At 46.7% G+C, this 19,506-nt stretch overlaps 1 protein-coding gene across 3 annotated transcripts in view; it reads right to left on the reverse strand.

Annotated features, from left to right (window-relative positions):
- Positions 1 to 19,506, reverse strand: part of PTP4A3 (protein tyrosine phosphatase 4A3) — a 171,464-nt gene that overhangs the window by 91,922 nt on the left and 60,036 nt on the right. Inside the window, exon 1 of one of the 3 annotated variants that reach the window (XM_067558339.1) lies at positions 1,121 to 1,254. The exons of the other annotated variants lie outside the window; for them this stretch is intronic. The gene's annotated coding sequence lies outside the window, so the exon portion shown is untranslated. Of the gene's footprint in view, positions 1 to 1,120; positions 1,255 to 19,506 lie in introns of those variants that run through there. 3 annotated transcript variants of the gene reach the window in all.

Consider the following 19,506-nt stretch of genomic DNA (forward strand, 5'->3'; position numbering starts at 1 on the left):
GGTTGGGTGGAGGGGAATAGATACATGAAGGTGAAGTAACTTGCCCAAGGTCACGGCACATCAGTGGCAGGCCCAGGAATAGAACCCTACATCTCTTGACTTCTGGTCCCATGTACTCTATCCGCTAGACCATACTAACCTGCTGATCAGCCTGCAATATACGCCCAAAACGACTAACATAAAGTACAGCTTCTCCCTTCCTCAACCAGCTACCTCTAGTGTGGTGAGACCCAACCTGGAACTCTTAAGCTCAGTTCTGGCATCTCGCCACCATAAAAAAAGGATAAATTGGCAAGGGCAACGAAGAAAATAAACAGATCAAGAGGCTGAGGACTTGGTTTAAGAGCAATGATTTAAAGAGCGAATTGTTTATTGGTTATAGAGGGTCCTGCCAGCTGCCTACACTTACCTGCACGGTGCATCATTAGGTGTAGTGAATTAAAACAGAGAAAGCGAAGATTTAAGTTGAATATCAGGGGCGACAGCCTGGCAGATTTCCTGTAACACTGTTGAATAGTTTCCCAGAATTTTATGGCACATGCAAAATTGGACCGGACAATGATACTCAGTACCTATGTATATTCTCATGCACAATACCACGCCCTGTAGCTGAGTGTCAGCAGAGTTAAAACCTGCGTATTTTACTCATATGTTTAGCTATGTACAAATGTCTATCAACTTACTTGTTGTTTGGACAGAACAACAGACTAGGGAACACTACAGCAGCGATTCTCAGACTCAGCCTAGCGAGCTGCATCTAAAACACAGAAGTATTGGATGCAGCACCTGTGTGATCTTAATCAGTGCAGCCGTAATGGCTTCTTAAACTGACACTACACATCAAAGACATTTGCTCATTGCCTGACCACAGTCTACAAACTACAGTCCAACAACCAACAGTACTAGCGAGTCTATGCCAACTGTGGAGGAATGATCTAGAGGGCCTCAACAAATCTTTTCTTTTTCTATGTACAGAAGGATCCCCTTTATCCAGTCTTCTGAGCGCCAAATGGGTGGGTACGAGAGACTCAACCTTTGTCTCTCTTGAGCAGCCTGTCCAAGCCAACTAGACGTGGGGCCAGCATAATGCAGAAGCAGCCAAAAATCAAGCCCAGCTCACCTGAAGGATGGGTCACTTGGAGGAGAGCCAGTGAAAGGACAATAAGGCGGTGAACAGATGAAGCAGAAGAGACCTATCCCTCTCGAAACACAGCAGAGATCCCAGTCGACCTTTTAACGGCACACAGGGATTTCCATGTTGACAGAAGGGAATGCTGGAACTCAGCAACCCAGAACATGGTCTTGTGCTGAAAAGAACGGAAACGCCTGCCTTAAACCATATCTATAGCTTAAGGAATGGAAACAGTTTCTCTACTGAGAGAGTGGAAGAGAGCGTGCGTGTGTGTGTGTGAGGTTTGGAGACAGAGTATTATTCACAAAGTCTCCTCTTTGCCAGCCAATCAGCACGTCCCAGCTATCGGCATAACAGAACGGGAACAGCTTTGGCTCCCTCCCACACTTCTGGCAAGCCGAAGGCTTTCTGGTCTCTGTCTGGGCTGTGAACCAGAAGCAGAAAGTAGGTTACTGTCTCAGCAGCAACAGCAGGCGTAGCCGCCGCCACCACTGCAAATGAGTGTTTCAAACACGATCAGTGCAGCAACACAACCGGACTCAGCAGCCCCTAGGCATAAGCCCAGCTGCCGAGACTGGCTTTCAACATGGCAACGTTCCTGGGAAATTCTTCAATGCTCCTGAAGATAATTTTTTTCAAGTTTATTTCTCACCCACGAGCCAACAGAATAACCTCTAAGAACATAAGAGCAGCTATGCTGGGTCAGACCAGTGGTCCATCTAGCCCAGTATCCTGGCTTCTGACAGTGCTCACTGCCACAAGCTTCAGAGGGAAGGAACAGAACAAAGCAATTATCAAATGACCCATCCCATGATGTCCAGTCCCAGCTTCTTAGGGACACCCAGAGCATGAGGTTGCATCCCTGAACATCTTTGGAGAATAGTCATTGATGGACCTATCCTCAATGAATTTATCTAATTCTTTTTTGAACCCAGTTATAATTTTGGTCTTTGCAACATCCCCTGGCAGCGAATTCCACAGATTGACTGTGCGTTGTATGAAGAAGTACCTCCTTTTGTTTTTTTTTAAACCTGCTGCCTATTAATTTGATTGGGTGATCCCTGATTCGCGTTAGGTGAAGGGGTAAATAACACTTCCTTATTCACTTTCTCCACACCAGACATGGTTTCACAGACTTCTGTCATATCCCCTCTTAGTCTCTTATTTCCAAGATGTACAGTCCCCGTCTTTTTTAATCTCTCCTCATATGGAAGCTGTTCCATACCCCTAATCACTTTTGTTGCTCTTCTCTGTAATTTTTTCCATTCTAATATATCTTTTTTGAGATGGGGTGACCTGAACTGCACACAGTATACAAGGTGTGGGCATACCATGGATTTATATAGTGGCAATATGATCTTTTCTGGTCTTTTATTATCTATCCCTTTCCTAATGGTTCCTAACATTCTATTAGCTTTTTTGACTGCTTTGAGCTGATGTTTTCAGAGAACTGGCCACAATGACTCCAAGATCTTTCTAGAGTGGTAACAGCTAATTTAAATCCCATCATTTTGTATGTATAGTTGGGATTATGTTTTCCACTGAATGTTACTTTGCATCTATCAACACTGAATTCATCTGCCATTTTGTTGCCTAGTCACCCAGTTTTGTGAGATCTCTTTGTAACGCTTGGCAGTCTGCTTTGGACTGAACTATCGTGAGTAATTTTGTATCATCTGCAAACTTTGCCACTTCTCTGTTTACCCTTTTTTCCAGATCATTTATGAATATGTTGAACAGCATTGGTGCCAGTACAGAACCATGGAGGGACCCCGCTAAATACCTCACTGCACTGTGAAAACTGACCATTTATTCCTGCCCTTTGTTTCCTATCTTTTAACCAGTTGCTGATCCATGAGAGGACTTTCCCTCTTAACCCATGACTGCCTACTTTGCTTAAGACACTTTGGTCAGGGACGTTGCCAAAGGCTTTCTGAAAGTCCAAATACACTATATCTACTAGATTACCCTTGTCCACATGCTTACTGACACCCACAAAGAATTCTAGTAGATTGGTGAGGCATGATTTCTCTTTTCAAAAGCCATGTTGACTCTTCCTTAACATATCGTGTTCATTTATGTGTCTGATAATTCTGTTCTTTACTGTAGTTTCAACCAATTAGCCCAGTACTGAAGTTAGGTTTACTGGCCTGTAACTTTCAGGATTCACTCTGAGGCCTTTTTAAAAAATGTGCATTACTTTAGCTATCCTCCTGTTATCTGGTATAGAACCTGATTTAAGCAGTAGGTTACATGCCACAGTTAATAGTTCTGCAATTCCATATTTGAATTCCTTGGGTGAATACCATTTGGTCCTGGCGACTTATTACTGTTTAATTTATTAATTTTTTCCAAAACTACCATCTCTATTGACACCTCAATCTGGGACAGTTCCTTACATCTGTCACCTAAAAAGAATGGCTTAGGTACGGGAATCTCTCTCCTATGCCCTACACTTAAGACTGATGCAACGAATTCATTTAGCTTCTCCACAACAGCCATGTCTTCCTTGAGTTCTCCTTTAGCACCTCAGTCGTCCAGTGGCCCCACTGGCTGTTTGGTGGGCTTCCTGCTTCTGATTTACTTTTTTTTTTTTTAAATGTAGCTGCTAGTTTTTGTGTCTTTTGCTAGTTACTCTTTGAATTGTTTTTTGGCCTGCCATACTATACTTTCCACTTCACTTGCTAGAGTTTATGTTCCTTTTCATTTTCCTCAGGAGGATTTAACTTCCAATATTTAAAAGATGTCTTTTAGCCCTACCTCCTCTTTTACTCTGTTATTAACTATGGTGGCTTTTTTTTTTTTTTTTTTCTTGCTTTCTTACTTTTTTTTTAAACTATTATTATTACTTGGGGTTTACATTTAGTTTGAGCCTCTGATAGGATGGTTTTTAAAAAAGTTTCCATGCAGCTTGCAGGCTTTTCACTCTTGTGACTGTTCCTTTTAATTTCCATGTAATTAGCTGCCTCATTTCTGTGTAGTTCCCTTTATGAAGTTAAATGCTACTGTGGTGGATTTCCCCAGCACTGCTCATATGTCTGTCTAGATGTCTCGAGAGATCCACAACCTTCGCACCCGGCAGGCAAGTCACCCTGTGGCTCTCCCGGTCATCACCAGCCCAGCTATCTATGTTTCTAATGACTGAATCCCCAATTACTATTGCCTGTCTCTTCCTAATAACTGGCGTCTCCTCCCCTGGAGGGGTATCTTCAGTGCAAGAGGATACCATGACATCATCTGGAAGGGGGGTGCCAACTATGACATCATTTCCCTACATTTCCAGCTTCATGTTCTCCTTCCCTGAGACTTTCCTCCTTAACAGCACAGAGGCTGTCAGACTGGGGGTGGGACCGCTCCGCCGTATCCTGGAAAGTCTCGTCTATGTCTCTGTCTGTCTCCCTTGGCTCCGTCAGGTTAGCCACTCTGGTCTCAAGAGCCCGCACTCTGCCTCTGAGGGCCATGAGTTGCTTGCACCAAATACACACATATGCCACTTGCCCTCAAGGCAGGTAATCCTACATGCTGCACTGAGTGCAGTAAACAGGATAGCTCCTACTCTGCTGCCGGACTTCTGCCTGCATTATTTTTGTTCTTGCAGGCTTTTGTTTCTTTGTGTGTGTAAGGGGTTATCGGCTTAAATTGAGAAATCTTTGTTAGGTGTATCTGATTCTCACCACCCCCCCAACCTCTGTCGCAAAACTCCCGTATGCTGCTGCTGTTTGCTAGCTCCTCTGGTCCCTTACAAGCTGGCTTTTTAAATCCCTGTTCTCCCTGAGTTCACCCCTTGTCAAGCAATCCTAAGGGGTAGGGATCAAAAGGTGGCAGGCTACAGCCTTGCTAGAAAGCACTCAGCCTTGTCTAGCAAGCCACAAGTCTCAGCACACGGTCCCCTAAACAGATCCCACTACAAACGTCAATCAGGCAGGCACACGGCAAGTAAGCAAGCACACAACAGCAAACTAACAGAGAAACAGAATAAACAAAGTGCGGTGCCTGATGCAGCTAAGAGTGCGTGGGGTTTCCCTAGCACATGAACAGAAAAAAAAGTTAAGTTCTGAGAGGAGGCATACAGAGGAGAAATCCGATTTCCACTCCACCTGCTACTGCAGACAGAGGTCCATGCTCCTGTAGTTATCTTTGGGACTCGCTTTCCATTATAAACTCAAGAGTCACATTTATGACCTCCCAGTTGAAAAAGAAAATAAAGACTCCTTTCCACCTAGAATGACATGGGTCCTCTTGACAGAGGAGACTTTTGGGGGAAATGTTGAGGCTAACCAGACAGGGGACACAACAACAAAGGAAAAGGAAGCAGCAGATGTCCAAGGGAAAAAGCCACCTTTCCTCTAGCTGCTTTTGTGGAAGATGGAACAGATTTGATCTCATGTGGGCCTTTGTTTTGCAATAACTATTGTAAGGTGGTCCAGTGCTGGGAGAATGAAAACAGGATACAACCAGATTAAATGGGTATTCACCTTGCATGTTGATGAACACAAGGAAATCCAAAAGAGACTATTACTATCACCTTCCGGAGATGCTTTAAATCACTTCAGACAGGAAAGGAACTGGGAGACCAAAGAAGGGACTGTTGGCCGGAGCAACTCAAAACCAATCTGATTAGCTGCCAAGAAAAGGATCTACTCATTCATTCTGTATTGGCAGCACAGAGCTCGGGGAGAGCTTCCAACTTCAGACATTGCAACACTGCCTTAGAGGCAAGCATCAGGACAAATCTGGCCCAAGATGCAGGTTTTGCAATAAGGTTTCACATCACCTAACACGATTAGAAACGCTGCCATTACACTCTATGTAAAGATACAGCTTTTCATAAAAAAGGCTGTTTCCATTGTAAATATTCCTCTGCAAGGTTGGCAGCCCCCTGGAGTGTCTGCAATGTGGCAATCCCTGATAGTGACACGGACTATCAGGTCATTCTCAAGCTGAGAGAAATGCAGACGTAAATCAGATGCATAAATATTGAGAAGTCCGACTGAAGACTTTCAATTTAATAGCCAGCCACATTTCTGGTAACAGTGTGATTTAAAGAGGGAAAAAAAAAAACTTGACAGCGTCCCTCAATTATAATATGAGATAGAAACATTCATGTGGTTGATGAATACATTCAAGATTCAGTGCTGTCATGGCAACCAACTATTACTGAAAACTGAAGCTGAAATGATCCAGTGGAAACCAGAGTTAAACCCGGAGTTCTGTATTGCAAGCCACTGGACACTGTTGCTCAGAAATAACGTAAACTGGAAAACTTCTGAGAGACAAGGCCTTCAGAGATCATTAGCCTTAACTTTGCTCTCCCATATTTTTGACTAATCTCAATTTATATTCCCAGAACATCATCCTCCAATACAGCCCCTCTTCTGCGTTTCCAATATGAGTCGTATAGAAATATCGCAGGAACACAAGGCGTGTGTGTGACCTATTCGTCCAGAGCAGATTAGTGGCCTGGTAGTCCAGTAGCCTCTCTCTCCGATAGTAGCCAGTTCTACATGCCTCAGAGGAAGGTACGAGAAACTTCATAATTGTCCAGTAGGGAACCATTATCCCATGCTGCTACTTACGGGCAGCTCTGTAACCACACAGCGCCACCCGCAGATACTTTCACATGGTACGCCCGCTCCCCCCCTCCACACTGACCCTCCTCTTTGCCTCTCAGGAGTGTGCCCTCCCCCCACACTAGCCTGACCCCCACGGTCATGAGACCCTATATCCATCCCCTCTCAGGAGTCCCAGCTCAGGGAGTCCACCTCCCTTCATGGGAGCCCCTGCCTCCCTCACCCCAGCCCCCACTCCTAACCGCATCCTCCTGGCAAACCGTGGTACAGGAGCCTCAGCTGCTGCATGGGTTCGTGCCAGCTGTGCTCCCAGCGGCTATGTGACCTGTGCGCTGCAGTGGAAACAGCCGCTGATACCCACGCCTGTAACAACAGTCGCCAGTTGCAGTTGCGCGCGCGCACACACGCGCGCACACACACACACACACACCCCCACGGTAGGAAATACTGGTGATTCAGAATGTGGCGTGCTTCCCTCCAAACTAGTACTGAACGCTCCAGACTGGTGCCAGGAGGTGCCATCTTTTAGATAAAGCAAACACATAAGAATGGCCATACTGGGTCAGACCAATGGTCCATCTAGCCCAGTATCCTGTTTTCTGACCAGGCCATTGCCAGGTGCTTCAGAGGGAATGAACAGAACAGGTCATCATCAAGTGATACATCCTATCAGTCATTCCCAGCCTCTGGCAAACAGCAATTCCTGCCTATCCTGGCAAATAGCCATTGACGGACCTATCCTCCATGAACTTATCTAGCTCTTTTTTGAACCCCGTTGGCCTTCACATCGTCCTCTGGCAAGGAGTTCCACAGGCTGACTGTGCGCTGTGTGAAGAAATACTTCCTTTTGTTCATTTTAAACCTGCTGCCTATTAATTTCATTGGGTGACCCCTAGTTCTTGTGTTATGGGAAGGAGTAAACAACACTTCCTTATTTACTTTCTCCACCCCAGTCATGATTTTATAGACCTCTATCATATCCCCCCCTTAGCTGTCTCGTTTCCAAGCTGAAAAGTCCCAGTCTTATTAATCTCTACTCATATGGAAGCTTTTCCATACACCTAATCATTTAATTTAGGCACACTTTTCTGTAGCTTTTCCAATTCTAATATATCTTTTTTGAGATGGGGCGACCAGATCTGCACGCAGTATTCAAGATGTCGGTGTGTCACGGATTTATAAAGAGGCAATGTGATATTTTCTCTCTTATTATCTATCCCTTTCCTAATGGTTCCCAACATTCTGTTAGCTTTTTGGACTGCTGCTGCTGCACACTGGGTGGATGTTTTCAGAGAACTATCCACAGTGACTCCAAGATCTCGTTCTTGAGTGGAAACAACTAACTTATAAAACTCATTTTATATGTATAGTTGGGATTATGTTTTATGCATTACTTTACATTTATCAAAATTCGATTTCATCTGCCATTTTGTTGCCCAGTCACCAATTTTGTGAGATCCCTTTGTAACTCCTCGCAGTCTGCTTTGATCTTAACTATCTTGAGTAGTTTTGTATTATCTGCAAATTTTGCTTTTTGACCTTTTTTTGTTTACCTCTTTTTCCAGATCGTTTATGAATATGCTGAACAGTACACAGATCCCAGTACAGACTGGGGGACACTAGTATTTACCTCTCTCCATTCTGACCATTTATTCCCACCCTTTGTTTCCTAAGTTTTAACCAATTACTGATGCAGGAAAGTACCTTCCCTCTTATCCCATGACAGTTTGCTTTGCTTAAAAGCCTTTGGTGAGGCACGTTGTCAAAGGCTTTCTGAAAATCTAAGTACACTATATCCACTGGCTCAACCTTGCCCACATGCTTGTTGACACCTTCATAAAATTCTAGTAGATTGGTGAGGCATGATTTCCCTTTACAAAAACCATGTTAACTCTTCCCCAACAAATAGTATTCATCTATGTGTCTGATAACTCTGATCTTTACTATAGTTTCAACCAATTTGCCTGGTACTGAAGTTAGGCTTACTGGCCTGTAATTGTGGGAATCACCGCTGGAAATTTTAAAAATTGGTGTCACATTAGCTATCCTCCTGTCATCTGGTACATAAGCTGATTCAAATGATAGGTTACATAACATAGTAGTTCTGCAATTTCATATTTGAATTGTTTCAGAACTCTTGGGTGAATACCATCTGGTCTTGGTGACTTATTACTGTTTAATTTAACAATTTGTTCTAAAACCTCCTCTAATGGACACCTCAATCTGGGACAGTTCCTCAGATTTGTCACCTAAAAAGAACTACTCAGGTTTGGGAATCTCCCTCACATCCTCGGCCGTGGAGACCAATGCGAAGAATTCATTTAATTTCTCCGCAATAACCTTGTCTTCCTTGAGTGCTCCTTTACCATCTCAATCATGCAGGGGCCCAACTGGTTGTTTAGCAGGCTTTCTGCTTCTGATGTACTTACAAAATTTTTTGCTGATACTTTTTGAGTCTTTGGCTAGGTGTGCTTCACATTCTTTTTTGGCCTTTCCTAATTACATTTTTACACTTCATTTGCCAGAGTTTATGCTCCTTTCTATTTTCCTCAATAGGATTTAACTTCCACTTTTTAAAGGACGCCTTTTTGCCTCTAACTGCTTCTTTTACTTTGTTGTTTAGCCATGGTGGCACTTTTTTGATCCTCTATGTTTTTTAATTTGGGGTATACATTTAAATTGAACCTCTATTACGGTGTCTTTAAAAAGTTTCCATGCAGCTTGCAGGCATTTCACTTTTGGCACTGTATCTTTTCATTTCTGTTTAACTAACCTCTTCCTTTTTGTGTAGTTCCCCTTTCTGAAATTAAATGCTACCGTGCTGGGCTGCTTTGGTACTAGCTGCTCCAAGAAAGCAGTCATTTAATGCCACAAAAGCTCACTCGTGGTGATTAAAGGTGCCGTGGGACTTTTCCCAGGAGCATAAACCCGGATGCCTTGGCTGAAATTGGGTCATTGCATTCGGTCCATCTAAACTCACCCTGGGTACAATGTTATTGACTCCCTGTCCTAAACTATGACACAGCATTTCTGTGAGCTATTCAGCTGTTCCTCCAAGAACTGGCTGCATTGTGACAATAGGGGAAAAAAGCACGAGCCACCAGTATGTAGTTTGGGATTCCTCGGGAGAAAAAGTGCCATAGGAATCTACATCATCAACAGATACAACGTATTGGCACATCCCCTACCTAGGACAACACTGTAGAGCAGCTGTGGTATGACTTCCTCTCATCACTTCTGAAGCAATGTTCTGACCCTACGTGACTTGCTTTGGAAAGAAAAGCCAAGAGCTGTCTGTAGTAAATTGATCTCTACCCTTAATCTTTGCTACTCCAAGTCTCCAGCCCATGAAAATCGCTTCCAAGAGGAAGCGCTGTTGAGGTGATTGTATCCCCCCCGCCATCATTCCTCTGTTGTTCCTAAGCCAGGCAGCAGGAATGAGTCCAAGCCTGCACAAAATGCACTCAGAAAATACTAGTCTGGTGGCTCAGGCGTGGTGCACAGGAGCCAGAGCAGCCGCACCCAGGTAAGCGCTATACTTGAAGAGATGCTCCTGAACTGAGCTTCCAAAAGCAGGGGGAGAGGAGGGACGACCTGCTGGCCTGGTCCAAGAACAGCAGGCCTGCAGGCACGGTCACAGAAGTGCTTGCAGAACAGAACCTTACAGAGCATGGAAGAACAGGCAGCTCTTGTAAGCCTGGTCCATGCAGGGGAAGGAGATGATGTCCAACTGCGGCCTGAGCCACGGTAGCACATCCTGCAAGGCAGAGACAGTTTGCACTGGTTAACGCAGCGCAGGGTAAACTGCGTCTGCACGAGAGCTTTGCACCAGCGACTACTCCCAGCACCCATAAGTCCTCACTCTTTCAGCAACAATTTCCACTCTTGCTTTCAGCTTGCAGCATGATTGTTGTACAGCAGAGCTGGTAGGTGACGCAGACAAAGAACGGGAATGTGATGGGGAAGGTTGAAATGAAGCTTTGCACCAGAGCAGTTTCTAAGCACCCATGCTTCTCCCGCTTCCAGGGTGCACACAGACCATTTATCGCCTCCCCCAGCTTTTATTAAAAGTCCTGCCCCACCACCGCAAGAGTCCACGCCAGCTCTACTGATTTCATGATACAGTTCCACTGCTCACCATGTAGGACTCTGCTCCTTTCTAGAAGTCCAGTCCTGAGATTCTATACCCACCTCAGGGACTTCAATCGGATTTCCGGAGAGCAAAGAGAGACCAGCGCAGGCCTCAAGGCTCATCATGCCATAGGTACAACCTTGTTTCATACTGTTACCCTGACTAGCATGAATAGGTGGTCGCAAGATGGCTCAGGTGTTAACAATCACAGTTAAGAGGTTTCTGCATCTTCCATATGCCAGCAGGCAGCCTGGAAATCAGAGGTTTCTATTACATATGCACACTTCTAAGGTACCTGTCGCAGAAAGCCTGTGGGTGCTTGAATAGAAATAACTGGAAGCAACTGCATTTTTTGTATCATAGATGGAAAAGAAATTAGGAACAATTTAATAAGAGATGACTACTGGCTTACTGTGCTTCGAGCGTCTAGCATGCATTAAGCTAAGATTTCTTAGTGAGTTACATCAGACTAATGCTAAATTAAAGCACAAGTAAATGAGAAACAGAAGTGAACGTGTACAGAATATCATTAGCCATCCCCTCACAGAACAGAGGTTATCTGTGGATCACATCGGACAGTCGCCAGCGTACGGACTGTTCACAGATTACTGTAACCAGTGTTACAGATGAGGAACACAACCGTCTCACACAACTATGAGAACGCAGAGGAATGGACTGGGGAGAAATCAAAACAACATTTATATTTACACAACACCTCTCATCCAGAGAGCCCAAAGAACTTTACAGACAAAGTGGACCCTTACCCCACAAAGGACATGCAATCATTTCTGGGGTGGCATACACCAGCTCTCCAACAATGCACAGCAACACTACTGAACCGCTTAAGGCCGGACTGGAAGAATACAACATCCAACTGAAACTGGAGTGGGAGTGGGGATTGAGATGGGTAACTGCTAGAGCCCCGTGTTTTCAGCAAATGCAAAACACCCAAACATAAAACAAGAACTAGTGTATAAAAAGAATTAAAACAAAAATTCACCTCACAGTAATGGCTCCTGCAGCTCCTATCCCTCGGGGCTGGGCCGGGGCCTGTGTTGTGACCTGGCACATGAGGTCCAGACACCCCTCAACCTCCAGCTGGACCTCCTCACTCCCTTCCACATGGGTAAAATGCAACAAAACAAAATTCCCAAAACACTCAAACAAAAAATTACTAAAAAAATTCAAAGAATTTCACGGGGCTCTAGGAACTGCATCCCACCTCAGCCAGAATTCTGTCAGGACAGCAGGGCCAGTAACCTTCATATCTCAATGAGCAATGTGGGACCATCAATAACCTGAGTGTAAGCCTCAGCCTCTCGTGGCCCAATGTCCCTGGAACACCTCCCCCCCAGCGTGGCTACTCCAGACTGATGCTAGCATGTCACTTACTGAATAACCTGCTTCCCCAATCTCTATCACAGATTGGGGTGAGATCTATGTGGGTGGGGGGCAGATTAGCCCACATCTGCCTCCCCTGTGGTTCTTACAGCTTCCGTGAAAGCATCGGGTCCTGGCCACTATTGGAGACAGGACGCTGGAGTAGTTGGACCATGAGGTCGACCCAGTTTGGTGATTCCTATGTTCCTGCAGCATCCCCTTGTAGGCCTCCTATCTAAGTACTGCCCAGGCCTGACCTTATTTAGTTTCTGAGGTCTGACAGGAAGATAACAAGGCTGGGGAGTAGCCAATGACTACGGCTCTTTCTTTTTGGTTTTTACCAAAAGTGTCCTGGGTTTTACTAAAACCATTAGTTGGTTTGGACTGATTTTCACCTCAATTTTGGAAGCGCCGCAACTCCCTGGCTCCCTGCTTTGCAACGAAAGATGGTAGCGTGGTTACCTGAGTGGCCCACGTTCCCCAGAAGCCATGTCTCCTTCTGGAGCAGGGTGCCGGGTCAGAAGAACCCTCGTAACTCAGGCACTGGAGTATGTACTGTTGTCAATCCCACGCCCACCACATACACGTTACCCGCTTTACAGACAGCACGGAGAGTTACCAGCATTCAAAGTAAATAAAAGTTAATGAGACTAGTTTTCATACTATAAGGGTTTGAAAATGAAAAGCTGTATCTAAGTTTCAGAACATAAGCAGGGGTAGGGGGTGAACATTCAAAAACACCACAGGGGCGAAGAGAGTGATATTTACCCCCATATTTGCTCAGAAAGCTGCCAAGTTAATTTTTTTGCATCAATTTACACCAGTTTTTAAATGTTTGCAATAAACACTAATTAAAGTGTCCTGGGAAATTTTAAACAAAAATAAAACCCAAAATCAGGGGCCTTTCCAATGACAAACCATTTTTCTGTTTTTAAACAGAAACAGGCTGTGCAGTTACCGACACTCAAAAGGCGGTTCTGTAAGAAAACCCACATATGGAAATGCATTTCCCTTGGGTCAAAGCAATTCTGAAATGGAGAACTCGTCAAAAAGAGTTGCTGACTCCCCACGGACTACCTAGAAACGTTTGCTGTTTAGCACAATTTTGCTTAGACTTTACTTCCTTAAGGTTGTTTGCATAAAAAAAGCGTCTTCGGTGAAAGGCAAATATTTTACAGAAATGCTGGTGTTTTACATACTAAATGTCCCTAGAGCATGCAAGAGAGGGAGAGGCAGTATTCTCTACATTTCAGACTCTGCAAGCCATACAATCAAGGTCCAAATTGCTACAATTCCCCAAAAACGCAGCATTCTGAAACATCACAAGGCCAGGAATGGCAGGATTTTAGCATACTGCATGGTTTCTCATTTTTACTGCACCCCTCCCCTTTGGGCTACAGAATAAAAAGTTCATTTTAAAGCCTCATAGTCACACAATATACTTAAACCCCCCTCTAGTCTGAGCCCATGTGGGATGGGTCCAGAGAATTCCTGGCGCCTACATGGAATCCAGTGGAATTCCGGGTAGCTGGGACACCTCAGAATGAGGCATTTTGATGCACAAGAATAATCTGGTTCCTGCTGGTGACGTTTGCTCATCTCAAATGGATTGTGTGCCGCATGCCCTCACTTACTTACTGCTGGGAGGGTCATCAGGCTTGGGGAAAATACGTTAACTTATCCGATTGCAACCTGGATCTTGCTTACGGCTGTCCCAGAAAACAGGAGTGTCCCTTTTTCTTGGTGTCACGCTGGAGTTAACTAATACGTTAAGCTGTGTTGGATGCAAGCTGTATGTACCTCTTCCTTCGAGGATAAGTTGCTCTGTCCTTACTTCCATGTCCGCCTCCTGAAAGCATCAAATAATCTACGTGTCTGACAAGAAGAAAATCTGGCTTCCCAGCTCCTCGTGCCCTGCCCTGCGCTCTAGGGACAGCACATCCTGATAGGAAGTTGCCATGTGCACTGGTCCCAGAGCGCAGCATTGGCTGGAAGGGCCCGTCCAGGCTGGAGGTTCATTTTCTCTTAGGTTGAACGAGCTGATCCAGTACATGGACCTGAAACGCCAAATCTGCTCAGCAACACGTCCCATCCCAGCCTCCGCTGCCAAAGTCACCTCCAACATCACCCACCTCCTCGACCACACCCCTCCCTTCTCACTCACCTCGCTGGCTCCCAGCTGTGCTACAGAACAAGCTCAGGCGTCTTCTCTTGACTTTCCAGGCCCTACACACCTCCGCTTTCTGCCCCAGTGACACCTCCCTATCTGTCCCTTACAGCCCCTCTCTCCCATGCAGCCTCTCCTGCTCCGAGAGCCCTTCTCTTTGCCGACCTCCCACTCGTATCCCTCCTACCAACTCAGCCGTGGGGGTTTACAATTGACATATGTGACCCCAAACCAGCTAATGGGACCATTTCAATTCTGTCACCTCCCCCACTGCCTTTTCATCGATTCAAAGGACAGAAGCAACCGCTGGGACCCTCTAGTCTGACCTTCGGCAGAACAGGTGTGTCGCTGTATGCCTGTCGCATCCATAGTTCAGAGCGTGTGCTCTCTAGGGCCACGGCCTGCTGGGGGGATGGTTAAGCCTCTAGAACATTAGCAGGCACTAGAAATTAGGTTTTACTTAAATACTTCGATTTTGGGTCACAGCTGGGTGGGCAGCCGAATCCTAGACCCAGGCTGGCCTGGAACCAGTCAGCTCACAATATTGTTACCACGCAAGCACCCAGGCCTTTTCAAACGGAGCGTTTCTCAGAGCTCTCGCAAGGTCCCAGCCCCAGCATTTCTGCCTCCGGAGGGAATCCCGAGGGAAGTTGGTGAATCGAGCCCGGGAAGGAATGGTACAAACGGGGTCCGTCGGCCTCAGTTCTGCTCATTGCTGAGCTCTAAAGATTCTCCCCCTCCCCGTACTGCGTAGCAAGCCCTTCGCTGCTGCAGAGTGCAGACTTGGCAGCATCCCCAGTGCAGATCAGGTTCACTCTGTTTGGAAAGGGAGTTCAAAGGGGAGGGTAGAGCAAGCTGGCCCCTCTGGAGGGAAATATTCTCCCACCAATGGTGAGCTTCTGCGCGGGAGAACCGAAGCGTATGCATCTGCATCAGGAGTACAGTTTACCTTGACCTGCATTAAGTAATCCTAGCCCAGCCCCCACCTACGCTGAATGAATTAAAGACGCAGTTGAAGGGTATAAATCATTATCATCCCTGGGTGGGTGGGTGGGTGGATATCCCGGCACAGAAATCTGGTTAGAAATGATCCCAAGGTGCGGCACGAGAAGTCCCAGACTCATATCAATACTGAAACGCAGCCGCTTCGGAGGTGGGGTTCCAACAGGCTCCCAGAGAGAGCGGACTGAACATTTCCAGCCAAGGATTGCTCACCATGGCAAAGATTTCCTCTTGCATAAAGTGAGGGGGAAATCCAACCCCCAGGAGGAGCAGAAGACATCTGTGTCTAGTTGCTCCCCTGTAACTGCACTCCTCACCCAGCAAACCTCACAGCACCTCCCTCATGAGTGTTCACCCAGCACTCACTGCACAATACTGGGGTACGCAGATTCATTACAGCACAGAAGCCTTTGGAAAAAAACATACCCCCCACACACTGCAGCAGCCCCGCCCAGCCTCCTGGGGACTTCAGGCTCACTCCAATCAGTCTCAGTACAGACCTGCCCCAGCAGTGGTATTATGCAGAGATTTTCAGGCGCCCGTTGGGCAGATCTGCTAGGGAGAGAGGATAGCGTTTCCAATGCTTACAGAGTGTCAAGTTATTTATAGCCAGTGCTGTGCTGTAACTTCTCCTTGGATCTATACACAGGTTTGTACGTCAAACACCACCGGGCAGCCGGATTGGTTTGTCTGAAACAATGCACATCTCTCCACGGCAGAGAAGCTGCCCATTCTCTTATCTACTGCCCATGTGCTGTAGCTGTGGGCAACCTGCGATGGGAATGACATCACGGGATGCTGCAAAGCCATTTCCCTGATAATGTTATGGCACCACCAGAGGCACGTCTGGTGATTTACAAGCCCCTGTCACGAGGAACTTAGAGGTGAAATGGCTTCAGGTCCCATTTAAGTCCGAATGGTCCAGCAGATAGAGCACCGGACTGGGATTCAGGAGAACTGGGTTCTATCCAAACATCCTGCTGCGTGACGACTTCTCTTGCATGTCCCTCAGTTTCCACATCTGTGAAAAGGGCTAAAATTGCCAACCTCCTGTGTAATGCACCTGGTGATCAACGGGTGAGAGGCGCTCCATAAGAACTAGGTATCATAGCCAGTGACACCAGGGCGAGCAGGATTAGGCCACAGTTTAGACACAATTCAGATCATGGGATCTGCCCTTCCCTCCACAAGTACCAGGCAATTATACAGTGGGAATCATCCCGTGCTGGTCCCAGGGCAATGAACCAGCTGTCCGTTTCCAACAGGCCTTTTTCAGCTCCAACTCCTAAGAAACAGGTGTGAAGAGGAGGCTCACCAGGGCTTTTCATCACATAGGGAACATGGACGTTGATTTGGTGTTTCGGACACAACCACTGTTGCTGCATCTTTTCCCAGCAACATGGCAATCTTAGCTGCCACAGCCAGAAAGCCAGTTTTCTGTGCACTGACCACAGGGCAGGTCTCGTCCCAGATGCAACAAACTAATCCCTCCAGAGCAAGACTTTTCAGGCTGCCCTGCGTGTAACACAAAACCCAACTCTCTTACAGTCAAGGTAAGTGAAAACAGCATGCAGCTACTTCCCAAGGGAGCTCTGTCTGGCCAGTGTTTGAGGACGGTCAGAGTTCCTTAGCAAGTTCATCTGACCAACCACCACCGACAGCATCCCAGCTTCTTGGGGAAGCTGAGCAGGGAAGAAAGCGTCAGGGCTATTAAACCCTCCAAACGACCACCACAAAGCAGCGACGGAGAAAAGGAGTTACTGACAACCCCGCCTCCCGGGCCGCAGTCATGCCCTCGCACAAACTAAGCAGGGTCTGGCTGGGTCAGTACTTGAACATTCCCTGCAAGTCTCCTCTTCTGAATCTGAGCTAGCAAAAGGAGGCATAAAACGCAATGCTCCAGGAGAGCATCAAGCAGCACTGTGCAGTCAGAAGGGCTGGGTAAATTGCAGCCATGCCAGCACTTATGCCCGGGACCAATGGCAGCTCCATGACATTCTGCTACTTTCACTCACCCGGCACTTGCAATGGCATTGAGTTTCTTCACTTTGCTTCCCAAACCGCTGTGCAGCATGGCTGCTCCTCCACTCCCGCAGTCTCTGCACTGCAGCCGCTAGCTAAGCTGGGTGTTTTTATGCTTTCACTGGTATCGCCCAAGTAGACCCAAAGTTCACGGAGAGCTAAGGGAAGCACTTAAGGAAGCCAACTCTATGAAAGTTGACGCACCATGAAACAGCCTTTGGGACGAGGCAGAAAAAGCAGCGCCTGGCTCCTGTCTGCTGACTCGCAGCTTTGTGTTCAGGCTTTCTCGCCAAGGTCTGTCAAAAGCAAAGGCGTCACCTGGTGCTGCTGCCATAGCTCGTCTCTTGAAGAGCCCAGCTTTCCAGTGGGGCTGGGCCCTGTAACTGAGGACAGACGTGGACTCTGTGACGGAGTGAGAACAGAAACCAAACTGATCTGGTGAAGAGGGGAGGGGAATCTTGTCCCGCACTATTCTTGTATTCGATCTGGTCGCTCCCAACAAGCAGAGTCAGGAAGGATGCAATTCTTTGCCCGAGGATCTCAAAGTCAATTGCAATATGGAGCACCTGGCAACGTGGCAGCTATGGGGCACTCACCCTCACGCTGGCCCTGTGATGTCAGCGGGCATCCTTACTTCAGAAGCATGCGGCTGCGCAGCTGACCCAGGGACACACAGAGTGGGGGACGGAACCCACGCTCTAGCCACTAGACCACAATCCCCTGCCAAGCCAGTCTGAGCTCCGATCAGCACGGCACACACGTTTCTAACAGCCAACGCAAAGAAACTCCTCCAGAAAAGTCTGCCCACTGGAATGCGCTATGCTACCTGCTGTCAAAAAGCAAGTCCAGTTCACACAGGGAACAGCAGGCCTGCAAGTTAAAAATGAATGAGCATTTCCTGCACCCTCTCCACCGCATTTGCCTGAAGCGAGAATGATAAATTAAACTACAACCTGGTATAATGCATTCATCACTGTCCAGGAGGTCTCAAGACTCTCAGTGGAAGGCAGATGAGAAACAAGTACAAAAAAATCATTCTTTTTTAAAGTGGAAAAAAAAATCCCATTTAAGAATCCTGATGGGGAAAGATAAAGTTCTATATGGGAATGCAACACACTATGCACCAACTGCGAGCTAGGTATTAATACTACTCCCTGGGAGCCAGAGGCGATGCCTGATGGGGAGCAGAGGGGGCATGTGGGGTCAATATGCCCCCCCCTCCCCCATTTGCTGCTGGGCTTGTACTGAGCATGCTCTCAGAAACATCTGCTGAAGCTGGCTGCCCTCACTCTGCCCCTCCCCTCCACCCCCATCGTCAGGCATGGGTCGTCTCCACTGGGAGAACCTGAAGAGAATTTCTAAGCTAGTGGCACCCGACCTTTAAATAGCAGAATAGCAACGCTGCAGCCGTGAAACGGCCAAACGTCTCGCTAGTCAGCCTCCTGCCACCCCATCGTTGTTTTTAAAAACCCATGATATTTTTAAACCAATGGGGCAGGGAAGGGGAGGAAGGAGGCTTCTGGCCTGAGTGTTCAGGGAGCACATGGGACACACAGTCAAGCTTTTTTTCTGAAAATATGCAGGCGAAAGCTCAGGGTCTCGCCTCATCACTTGCCTCCAGGAGCTGGGGCTTTAGACCTGCATTAAAACTCATGAGTCAGGGACACTGAACTTCGAATGAAGTTGCACAGAGCTACTAAGAGACCTTTTTAAAGGTAAGCATGGTAGGGAACAATCATCTTTATTTAAAAAAAAAAAAAAAAAAAAAAAGCTAAGCAGGCTTCAACCTGAGCAATGAGACTTACCAGTTAGTCTGCTCCAGATTTTTGAAAATGAGGCTCCAGAGACATCTCCGCTACCTGCATTTTTGCACGTTCCTGTTCCCTTTGTGTGTATGATCTTGTGCTGCTTCTTGCAACATAGCCAGTTAATTGCCACACGTGCGTAGCTACAGTTACACAAGGAAGTGCAGCCTCTTTCCACAGCGGACAGGATTGACCTGTCTTCTCAGCGCGCAGCCCCGTGGTTAATTCAGAAAGGTATATCTGCACCCATCACCGAGGAACTTAGGTGCTTTGCATCAGTAAAATCATTCAGATCA

The sequence above is a fragment of the Emydura macquarii genome, unplaced genomic scaffold (assembly GCF_026122565.2).
Source record: "Emydura macquarii macquarii isolate MOO-44397 ecotype Brisbane River unplaced genomic scaffold, CSIRO-AGI_Emac_v2 contig_1947, whole genome shotgun sequence".
In the NCBI taxonomy this organism is placed as follows: Eukaryota; Metazoa; Chordata; order Testudines; family Chelidae; genus Emydura; species Emydura macquarii.